This window comes from Scyliorhinus canicula, chromosome 2 (assembly GCF_902713615.1).
Source record: "Scyliorhinus canicula chromosome 2, sScyCan1.1, whole genome shotgun sequence".
Lineage (NCBI taxonomy): Eukaryota > Metazoa > Chordata > Chondrichthyes > Carcharhiniformes > Scyliorhinidae > Scyliorhinus > Scyliorhinus canicula.
Genome location: NC_052147.1, coordinates 187,512,060 through 187,524,083, shown reverse-complemented (window position 1 = coordinate 187,524,083; position 12,024 = coordinate 187,512,060). Strand labels below are relative to the sequence as shown.

At 45.5% G+C, this 12,024-nt stretch overlaps 1 protein-coding gene across 1 annotated transcript in view; it reads left to right on the top strand.

Moving 5' to 3' along the window:
• The first annotated feature begins 8,533 nt into the window (after nt 1-8,533).
• Nucleotides 8,534-12,024, top strand: part of LOC119961829 — a 47,868-nt gene continuing 44,377 nt past the window's right edge. The window contains exon 1 of the mRNA XM_038789209.1: nt 8,534-8,750. The gene's annotated coding sequence lies outside the window, so the exon portion shown is untranslated. The remainder of the gene's footprint in view (nt 8,751-12,024) is intronic.

Genomic DNA, 12,024 nt, shown 5'->3' with positions numbered 1-12,024 from the left:
ACTATGTCCTCCTGGTCGACTACTTTTCCAATTACCCCGAAGTGGTGAGACTGTCCGACCTCACGTCGGCGGCGGTGATTAAGGCATGCAAAGAAACATTTGCCAGACATGGGATACCACTCACGGTGATGAGTGACAACGGCCCCTGTTTTTACAGCCAGGAGTGGTCAGATTTTGCCCGGCTATACAACTTTTGGCACGTCACATCCTGCCCCCACTACCCCCAGTCAAATGGGAAGGCTGAAAAAGGGGTCCACATCGTCAAAACATTATTATGTCAGGCTGCAGACTCAGGCTTTGATTTCCACCTGGCGCTGTTGGCATACCGAGTGACCCCGCTGTCTACTGGGTTGTCTCCAGCGCAGATGCTCATGAACTGCATGCTGTGAACGACGGTTCCAGCCATCTACATTCCAGACCTTGACAACTTCCCGGTCATACAGAAGATGCAGCAGTCTCAAGCCCAACAGAAATCAGCATACGACGCTCATGCCACGGATCTCCCCGAGCTGGTACCAGCTGATCGAGTTTGTGTACAGCTGCCTGACGGCGGCTGGTCTGCCACAGCTGTGGTGGTCAAGCAAGTGGCCCCGAGATCATTCCTCGTTCGCATGGCTGATGGCTCTTTCCTCCGACGCAACAGGCGGGCACTGCGCAGACTTCCACGCCCGCCACCCGACCGTGATGTCCCACCTCACACACTGCTTCCTCCAGACACGCCCAGCCACGAGGCCACCGATCTACCAGCAATCCTGCCGACCTCTGTGACCACCGCATTGGAGGCAATTCCGCCCGTCCAGGTGCAGGCGGCCCCTGATCCACCCTTGAGGCGGTCAACCAGACTTCGTCGCCCGCCACAGAGACTTAACTTATAGACTGAATGTAGCATAACTTTGTTACCTCATCATTTTGACATCTAGAAATATTGTTTTTTTACTGTTTCATCTGCCCCATATCTGCACTAGGGACACCTTCCTATGTATATAAGTCCATTTTAGCATATTCTGTATATAGTCACGTACATATACACATTTACACGCACATGCACCTCAATATTTATTACCTGAACACAAACATCACAAAGAAAAGGGGGAGATGTCATAATATACATCCATGTATATAATGGAGTGCAGACAGGCAGTGATTGAACACAGGATGACCAATAAGCACACAGAACACAGCAGCCAATCACCAGACAGGACACAACCACTATAAAGCCAAAGGGCACCAGTTTTCCCGCTCTCTCGGGATCCAGCCTCTGAGACAGTCAGAGCTCATGAGCAGCAGTCAGTGCGAACACCATGTGGTAGTCAGTTAGTCTGGTCAGGCTAGCCTCAGGTCTCCAGTCAAGTCAGCATAGTGTCAACCCACAGTTGAACATGTGTAATAGTTTAGATGTTAAATAAAATCGTGTTGCCTCTCATCAAGTGTTGGAGGTCTGTCTCTCGCTACACTGCATCAAACACAGTCCACATAGACCCAGCCTGCCCAACACATCAGTAGTATGAACTGAGAAATGCCAGAACGCTTTCAAAAAACTGAAGGTTGTTTTAATCGGCAAACCTATGGCTATAGCCTGGATTTTAACCAACCATTTAAAGTAGCCATTGGTGTAAGTGACATCGGACTGGGAGCTCTTCTCCTAAAGAAGGACACATCTAGGATCGAGGGACCAATCGGTTACTTCTCCAAAAAATCTCAACAAGCAGCAGAAACAGTATTCCACAATAGAGAAGGAAAACCTCAGATTGTTACTGGCTCTCAACAGTTAGAGATGGAAGTCCAAAATGGGTACAGAAGAGTCCACAGCCTATACTAACCACAATCTGTTAACCTTTGTGTAAATGTTTCAAACCCAGAATGATAGCCTATTCATAAGAACATAAGAACATAAGAACTAGGAGCAGGAGTAGGCCATCTGGCCCCTCGAGCCTGCTCCGCCATTCAATTAGATCATGGCTGATCTTTTGTGGACTCAGCTCCACTTTCCGGCCCGAACACCATAACCCTTAATCCCTTTATTCTTCAAAAAACTATCTATCTTTACCTTAAAAACATGTAATGAAGGAGCCTCAACTGCTTCACTGGGCAAGGAATTCCATAGATTCACAACCCTTTGGGTGAAGAAGTTCCTCCTAAACTCAGTCCTAAATCTACTTCCCCTTATTTTGAGGCTATGCCCCCTAGTTCTGCTGTCACCCGCCAGTGGAAACAACCTGCCCGCATCTATCCTATCTATTCCCTTCATAATTTTAAATGTTTCTATAAGATCCCCCCTCATCCTTCTAAATTCCAACGAGTACAGTCCCAGTCTACTCAACCTCTCCTCATAATCCAACCCCTTCAGCTCTGGGATTAACCTAGTGAATCTCCTCTGCACACCCTCCAGTGCCAGTACGTCCTTTCTCAAGTAAGGAGACCAAAACTGAACACAATACTCCAGGTGTGGCCGCACTAACACCTTATACAATTGCAACATAACCTCCCTAGTCTTAAACTCCATCCCTCTAGCAATGAAGGACAAAATTCCATTTGCCTTCTTAATCACCTGTTGCACTTGTAAACCAACCTTCTGTGACTCATGCACTAGCACACCCAAGTCTCTCTGAACAGCGGCATGCTTTAATATGTTATCGTTTAAATAATAATCCCGTTTGCTGTTATTCCTACCAAAATTCTATTGGACTTTGTCCAATTGTACCATTTAAAAAGCACACACATTCCTGAGAAATCAAACTTGATTGCGGATGCCCTGTCCAGAACTTAAAGAAGCCCAGTTAAGACCAAGAAGAGATAAAATTGACCATTGCTAAGAGAATGAATGTGTGTGAGAGTGTTTTGTTTTATAAGTTTTATTCTCTCTTTTGGAATGAAATGAGAATGAATCATATTTCATTCCCTGAGGAAGGGGAGTATTGGGCGGCATCGTAGCACAGTAGTTAGCACTGTTGTTTCACAGCACCAGGGACCCATGTTTGATTCCCGACTTTGTCACTGTCTGTGCGGAGTCTGCTTGTTCTCCCCGTGTCTGCGTGGGCTTCTTCCGGATGCTCCGGTTTCCTCCCACAAGTCCTGAAAGACGTGCTTGCTAGGTGAATTGGTCATTCTGAATTTTCCCTGAGTGTACCCGAACAGGTGCCGGAGTTTGGCGTCTAGTGGATTATTATAATAACTTCATTGCAGTGTTAATGTAAGCTTACTTGTGACACTAATAAAGATTATTATTATTACGCTGATGATGGAGAAAAACCCTGGAAATACGCAAGGGGATATTGCATGCTATTCATAGAATCACTATATAGGCCAATAACTTCCTGGTTCCCTGACATACCATTTAAAGATTATTATTATTATTATTATTGAGGGATACCCCGATGATGCACTGGGGAATCCCTCGAGAAAGATCCCACGTAAGAATTTACCTGGCAGTAGCCTAGAATTGAATTGCTTCTGTCGGATTGGTCACAGCTCAGCGCTTCTGGGTTCTGGAAAAAAAATCACTTTGAACCCCAGAGTAATTATTTAAAAACCCAGATCCAGCCTTGCATGAGACAGACACCCCGCACAGACAAAATTTGCCAGGGTACTCACCACTCCTTCTCCACATCTGACCCAACCCACATACCCCCAGCCCACCCCTACAATCCAGGTGGTGGGTGTGATGTGTTTCAATCAACCCTGTCTGTACACACTGAGTGTCTCCACTGGAAAGAGGAAGATCATGTGTGCTATGTCCTTTTATACGGGTTGGTGTAATGTCCTCCTGTGGTAGTGTCACCTCTGTGTGTATCGTGAATGCCCATTGGTCGTGTCCTATCTTACTGACCTATTGATTGAATGTCTGTGTGTCATGTCTCTGGTGCTCCCTCTAGTGTCTATCTAGTCTACGTGTATTTACATTAACCCCTTGTGTATCTACAGTGATGCATATCACCACATCCCTTACCCCTGCTTCCCCCCCATTCCAAATCTTGTATCCCTCCACCTCCCCTTCGCTGTTCCTGTCTCACCCAGCCTTAGTGAGGAAGGATGGGCGAGACAGGGGTTTTGGAATTACAGCAAGTGTAAATTCAGTCAGGGTGGCAATCCATCGGAGATTACGGGCCAGTTGTTCAGCCCATCGTGTCTTTGGCGGCCATCAAGTGCCTATTTATTCTAATTCCATTTTCCAGCACTTTGCCTGCAGCCTTTAACGTTATGGTATTTCAAGTGCTTACCTAAATGCGTCTAAAATGTTGCGAGGGTTCCCGCCTTTCCTACCCTTTCAGGCAATGAGTTCCAGATTCCCACTGCCCTCTCGGTGTAAAACCTTTTCTCAAATCCCCTCTAAATCTCCTGCCCCTGACCTTAAATTTTTTGCCCCTGGTTATTGTTCCCTCTATTAAGGAGAAAAGTTTCTTCTTATCTATGTTCCTCATAATCTTGTACACCACAATCAGGGCCCCAGGTTCGATTCCCGGCTTGGGTCACTGTCTGTGCGGATTCTGCACTTTCTCCCTGTGTCTGCGTGGGTTTCCTCTGGGTGCTCTGGTTTCCCCCACAGTCCAAAGACGTGCTTGTTCGGTGAATTCGATATTCTAAATTCTCCCTCTGTGTCCCAAACCGGTGCCAGAGTGTGGCGACTAGGGGCTTTTCACAGTAACTTCATTGCAGTGTTAATGTAAGCCTACTTGTGACAATAAGATTATCATTATTATCATGTCGCCCTCAATATTCTCTGCTCTAAGGAAAACAACCCCAGCCTAACTAGCCTCTCTTCATAGGATTGAATTGGATTGATTTATTGTCATGTGTACCGAGGTACAGTGAAAAGTATTTTTCTGCGAGCAGCTCAAGCAGATCATTAAGTACATGAAAATAAAATAAAAAGAAAATACATAATAGGGCAACCAAAGATACACAATATAACTACATAAATACCGGCATCGGGTGAAACAGACAGGGGTGTAGTGTTAATGAGGTCAGTCCATAAGAGGGTCATTTCAGAATCTGTAACAAGGGGGAGGAGCCGTTTTTGAGTCTGTTCGTGCGTATTCTCAGACTTTTGTATCTCCTGCCCGATGGAAGAAGTTGGATGAGTGAGCAAGCCGGGTGGGAGAGGTCTTTGATTATGCTGCCTGTTTTCCCCCGGCAGCGGGAGGTGTAGATGGAATCAATGGATGGGAGGCAGGTTCGTGTCATGGACTGGGTTGTGTTCATGACTCTCTGAAGTTTCTTGCGGTGTGTAATGCAGCCTGGTAGTTGAAATGCTCCAGCCCAGGCCCATTCGTGGTGAATCTCCTCTGCATCCTTTCTAGTGCAATGACATCCTTCCTATAGTGTGGTGACCAGAACTACAGCTGTGGCCTAACAAGCATTTTATACAGCTCCATCATAACCTCCCTGCCTAATATTCTATGCCTCAGCTAATAAAGACAGTATCCCATATGGTTTCTTAACCAACTAAGCTACCTGTTCTGCTGCTTTCAGAGCTCTTTGGACATGGATCTTAAGGTCCCTCTGTTCCTCTGAACTTCCTAGCATTCTACCATTCACTGTACATACCTTGCCTTGTTAGTGCTCCCAAAATGCATCACCTCACACTTTTCAGGGTTAAATTCCACAGCAATGATGTCAGCAACACCGATTTCCTGTTCTAGTGTGGTGGCAAGAGATAGTATTGTGAACAAGATTAGAGTCTAATTGAAAATTGGAAAGAAGCTTGGGGAGTTTTTAAATATATTGGTTTAGATATTAAGCAGAGTATGTCAAATTCCTCTCTCTCTCTGTCTCTACACTTTTATTGCCACCTCAACCCTTCCCTCGCCTCTACTCTAATCAACACCTTCCTCTATCTCCTTAAGTCCTGCTTCAATGCAATACACCATGAATCTTGTACCCTCAAAGTTGCTCCTAGTAGAAGGGATTTTGTGCAGATATTTTTGATTGTGCAGAATGTGAAGGATGCATTAACAATCCAATTCAACCAGGCTTTCTTGAGTTAAGATAAGAGTAACTTTATTCACTACTAAAAGGCAAGGAGAAATGGTAAAACACATGCATCTACATTTCAACAGGTTAGAGAAAAGAATTGTGTCCAATAATAAGTAAATATTTTTAAAAAGTTAAGACAGAACAGTCCTTGAGTTGCCTTTACGATTGTTTTCAGTACAGTTGGCTTCCACTGGCGAACAGTTGATTCTTCAGCTCAAGTCTCCTGTAGATGGTAGCGATTTTAGGGGCGGGATTCTCCTTCCTGTCGCACCAAATTTCATAGAATTATAGAATTTCCAGTGCAGAAGGAGGCCATTCGGCCCATTGAGACTGCACCGGCCCTTGGAAAGAGCACTCTACCCAAACCCACACCCTATTCCCATAACCCAGAAACCCCACCCAACCTTCTTGCACCCAAAGGGCAATTTGGCATGGCCAATCCAGCTAATCTGCACATCTTTGGACTGTGGGAGGAAACCGCAGCACCCGGAGGAAACCCACGCACACACGGGGAGAACGTGCAGACTCCGCACAGACAGTGACCCAAGCCAGGAATTGAACCTGGGACCTTGGCGCTGTGAAGCAACTGTGCCAACCACAGTGCTACTGTACTGTCCAATGGTGCTGCACATGGTCAGGATTCTCCATTTCGCCGGCTGGTCAATGCGGTTTCCCATTCTGGGGCAGCTCCATGCCATCAGGAAACCCCAAGGCTGCCAGCAAAATAGAGAAACCTGATGGTGGAGAATCCAGCTCCAGGTCTTTTGCAGGTGGGATCCTTCTGCTGGTTTATTAACTTAGTGTTACGATAATAAAATTTCACTGTAGTCCTCAACATTAACGGAGAATTTGTTGCTGAGTTGCTGTATTTACATTAGATACAAAGTGAACTTGCTGCAGAATTAAGTCTTGTCCATTTCAAGTACAAGTATCCATTAACAATGTCATAACTGGGAATTACTATCAACCAATCCCTCTAGCATTGAAAGTTAATAATAATAATCCTTATTATTGTCACAAGTAGGCTTACATTAACACTGCAATGAAGTCACTGTGAAAATCCCCTAGTCACCACACTCCCGCGCGTTTTTCGGGTACATGGAGGGAGAATTCAGAATGTTCAATTCACCTAGCAAGCACGTCTTTCGGGACTTGTGGGAGGAAACCGGTGCACCCAGAGGAAACCCATGCAGACGCGGGGAGAACGTGCAGACTCCGCACAGATAGCGTAAATATTACAATTGTGGAGTCTCATTTCTTCAGATTTTAATTATTGCTGGAGATTCTAAAAGTATAAACTAAATTAAGGTGTTTACTTTTTTGTCTCTTTTTTTCCCCTATCTTTAGTTCAATCTTTCTTTCCCTCTTTTCTTTCTCTTTGTGTTTCTAATTTGATATTGAATTCGCGCACTTGGATTTAAATTTCCTTTTCAGTCCTTGGCACTCTTCATTTCACGGTCCTTCAATCTAATTGATTAAGGAGATACTCCATTGATGACCCTGTTCACTCTGATCCCAGGTATCCTCTTTCCCTCACCCTAATGTTATCAGCTCACACTTTCAGCAACTCTTCATGCACAAAATTAAATTAACCTCCATCTACGGGGTTAATTCTAAAACTGATGGCAGATGCTGATAGCAGTCCTGCTACAGCATATTTAGACCTTACGTGTTTTTAAAAGGAGGCAGTAGAAGAAATGCAGGGATACCTGTCATTCTAATGCTTCACGTGTTATGAAAGAAACTTTCACATCATTAAGTAGGCCAAGAGGTGGCCATTGGAAGTTTTGTAACTTGTGCTGATTTCGATGCCAAATAACCCATTTGCTTTGCAAGAAAATGCTCAACCAATTATTATAAAATGCAGCTCATCCTTTGCTGTACTGTAAATATTGAGCACTTAGCTCACTGGTTCTGAGAGATAACTGGTTCTGAGAACACCATTGCCAATACTATTACGCCATTAAGTAATAGTCTATCCGTTATTGATGGTCATAGTAGGGTTGATTCAGATAAATTAATTTTGATGAGCACGGAGCTATTAATTGTTTCAGCAAGGGTCTCGGCTTAAAAGACCCAGAAAATTATAGCTCGGCGTAAGTAATAGTCTCACTCATGCACATCATAATATCTAGGAAGTTCAGCGCCATAATGGCATACACTGCAGATAATGGCAAAGGTTTCCAGCAAATCCCAGCTCACATAACTTCTCTTCTCTCCACAGATTCCGACTGCCCTGCCTAGCATTCCCTGTCTCTGCATGTGCCACCTGCTTATTAAGGAAAGGGCAAAGCAGCAAGCACCTCTACTGTGGAACATGCCCCCTTCAGCTGTCCACATTTCCTGTTACTCCAATGTTGAAATTTCTGTACCCATATTTAGCACTTCTGTAAGAAATAAAAAGGAGATCAACTGGTAAAAGTAGAAAGTACTGGAACCACTCAGCAAGTCAGGCAGGATCCGGAGCTAGAAAGATCATAAGAAATAGAAGTAGCAGTACAGATAACATTTCATCAGAACTGGAAAAAGTTAGAGATAAAAGGTGGCAAGAACATCTGACCAGACGTTGTCAACAATTGTGAAGACAGGTCTGCTTATAACTCACTTCCTTCCTCAACGTTTAGAATTCTCCCTTCTCACAGCACAGGAAATAGAGTAAAAGTGAAACTTAATGCAAGGCACATCGGCAGAGTGCCACTTTAAGGCGCCTTGTTTTGTTTCATTTTGTTATTTATTTAACAGTGGATTCATTGCTGTGGCGATCCTTTGAGTAAAAGGTAAGGTGAACAGTTGTGACATTGTGCTGCAATTAAATTGCAGACAGTAATTATGTGCTTTGAAGCTTGAGTGTTAGGGTTCTGGGGTGGGAAGGAACATTGTTGATTTGTAAGTGCAGCAGGCCAGCTGCCTTCTTGAACTTCTGCAGCCCATTCGACATAAGTGCACCACGGTGCTGTGAGAGGAGGGAGTTCTAGGGTTTTCATGCAGCAACGATGAAGGAATGGTGATAATAGTTCCAGGATGGTGTGTAGCTTGGATGGGAACTTGCATCCAAGTTATGCATGTGGCACCTTCTTATTAAAGAAAGGGCAAAGCACCAAGCAACTCTGCTGAGGAACATGTTCCCTTCAGCTGTCCACATTTCCTGTTCCTCCAATGTTGAAATTTCTGTTCCCATATTTAGGGTAAAAGCAGAAATACTGGAAACACAGCAAGTCAGGCAGGATCCGGAGCTAGAAAGATCGTAAGAAATAGAAGCAGGCAGTGAACTACTTCCCTTTGTTGTGTGTTTGTCTCTACTGCTTGGTGTTTCCTGTGGCTCTGTTCCAATTAGGGCAATCAGTGAATTTGCCTTCTTTCTATATTGTCTATGTCCGAAAGCTTAGAGTCGCCAGGTATCAAATGATACCACCACAAGTTTCAACCGGCTATCGATCAAAGAGCCAAACACCAGTTAGTTAGTTCAAGGGTACTTTATATACAGACAATCAATCATGCAACATAAACGCTACTAGTTTATGCCGTGCGGGCACTCTTTTCAACCGCGTCGGCCATCGCAAAGGCTATGGCCGACGCAGAAGTGACCCCCCTCCCCTGCGCATGCGCAGGGATGATGTCAGCAGCCGCTGACGCTCCAGTGCATGCGTGGACTTCTGCCGGCCGGCGAAGTCCCTTCGGCCCCGGCTGGCGTGGTGCCAAAGGCCTTCCATGCCAGCCAGCGGGACGGGAACCACTCTGGCGCGGGCCTAGCCCCTCAAGGTGAGGGCTTGGCCCCTAAAGGTGCGGAGAAATCTGCTCCTTTGGGCGGCCCGATGCCAGAGTGGTTCACACCACTCCATCCCGCCGGGACCCCCGCCCCACTGGGTAGGAGAGAATCCAGCCCCATATGTCTAAGAATCTCTAGGGGGCCATTTAACATTCATAAAAAAAGGGGGAACCTCTAACTGCCTCTAACTAGACTACACTCATGCTGCTATTTACAATCCAAAAACTTATGTTACAATACAAAAACAATATTCGATAGCAGCATCGCATTTCTTCCTATCACTGACTTACACACACAGAAAAATAAACTTTATTCACAAAACAACAACCGCGGAATTTATTAAAGAAAAGGTTCAGAAAGAGGTTGGGGTTTGCTGGAGTCCGAGGAAAGGGGCTCTGAATATATATACTGGAGGACGGAAGGCTCTCTGTCTCCACTTCCGCAATCTAATTGTCTGAATGATACTGTACAATATGGTTATTACTAGTAAGGCCTCCACTGTGTAGGACAGTGAACACTTGATGAGGTTCTCACACCATGTGGGGTATCGGTGGCTGGGTGTGTGTGTGGTGTAGTGTCCGGAGGTTGGGGGTGTTGTGTTGAGTGGTCGTGTTCGGGGCCTGTGTGGTGAGGGTGGTAGAAGTGGGTAACACATGCAGCTGGAATGTTCCAGCGACGATCATGATGCCGATTATCAGGGTCGTCTTCATCTTGGTTTGGTTTTCCTTCACCGTCGAGTGTCTTCATATCTCTCTAAGGGAACAAGCATAGTGTCTGTTATTATCGTGTTGTTTAACATCTCGTATTTCCGTCTGTTTCTCCTTAATGTCAATTCTCCCGTTATAATCGTCACCATCGGTGACTGTCTCATTTTGTATTTAAACAACCATTTGCGGAGACAAGACATCCCAAAAAAAAAAGTTCTGTGTCACAGCACGAGCACTCTCGCAGCCTGTGGTCGATGAGCTGAGTGGGTGGACAATTTATCCATCCTCTGCAAACTTGTTTTTCCGACCAAGTATTTCTTATATTTAAATAGTATGTGGGGGAATAGCAACAGAAGGGTTGCCAGGAAGAGCGAAAGTAGTGGCAAAGAGCATTCTTTAAACCACAGGGGTCGAAAAAAAAACAGAAAAAGAGTTTCAAAACCAAGTAGTCGAATGGGGTGGTGCGTATTATCCACGGCAGGGCAAGAATGGGTGGGATCCCCGGGTAGGGCGGTGATCAGTGCCGTTGCTCCACTACCCGAGCTTGGCTGACCAAATGAATAGGAGGTCCCCAGGCAGGGCGGGGATAAGTGCCGTTACTCCACTGCCTTTGTGACCTTCCAAGAACGGAATGAATTTGTAACAATATGGGTTGTTGACAAATTTGTTTCACTAACTGCCATGTGGCGTCAGGTGAGTAATTATGGCTGTATAAAGAACGTTGGTGTGAGACCGAAAGAAGAAACTGTATCAAGAAATTAAGTGAGATCGACAGGAGTGTTCGCACAAATAAACAAACATTCAACATATAAAAATAACAAATTAAAGAAAAAAACGGGCAGGCTCCATCAGAGTACAGGACACCGTGAATCTCCATCGGTTCCTGACTCTCATCATCTGAACACCTCAAGATTCCATTTCAAAAAGGTTTGCAAAGGGGTTACCATGGCGGGAGTCAGACTCGTAGCTGCCCCAATCTCCGGGGTGCCAAACTCTTTCATGGAGTTTGCGTGCTAACGCGGCATGTGCCAATGTGGGGTCCATTTCGTCATTTCTCGTCAAGCGACAGGAATTATCACGGTGCCAGTGCTTCATGGTCCGTAGGGAGATTGTCAGGGGGGTGTCGCTATCATCGGGTGGCGGGTCAAGTTCCGGATTGGTCAGTTAAAAAAAGGGGCGGAGATTATCGTCGTCGGGGTGTTTGGGCCTGTAGTGACTGGGGCCTGGTTCGAGGAATCTTTGTTCGGGTCTCTCAGGGGCTTTGGTCGTGCTGCCGCTGCTGCTAGCAGCCGATTCAAGCGCCAGGGTGAAATTTGATCCTGGGAGTGTAGTCAAGGTCTTGTCTGTGGACGTGCTGCTGCTGCTGGGGGAGGGAGAACTCAGGTTGTCAGTGGGTGGGTCCTCATTGTCTGCCATTGCCAATGAGAGATGGTGCGAGTGGCTGCACTGCGTTCCATAAACCTTAAGCTGATTTACATGGAACCATCCTGATTTTCCGTTTGGAAACATGATTTTGTAAACCGAAGGGCTTGCCTTATCTGAAATTGAATAGGGTCCTGCAAATTTTGGCGAGATGAA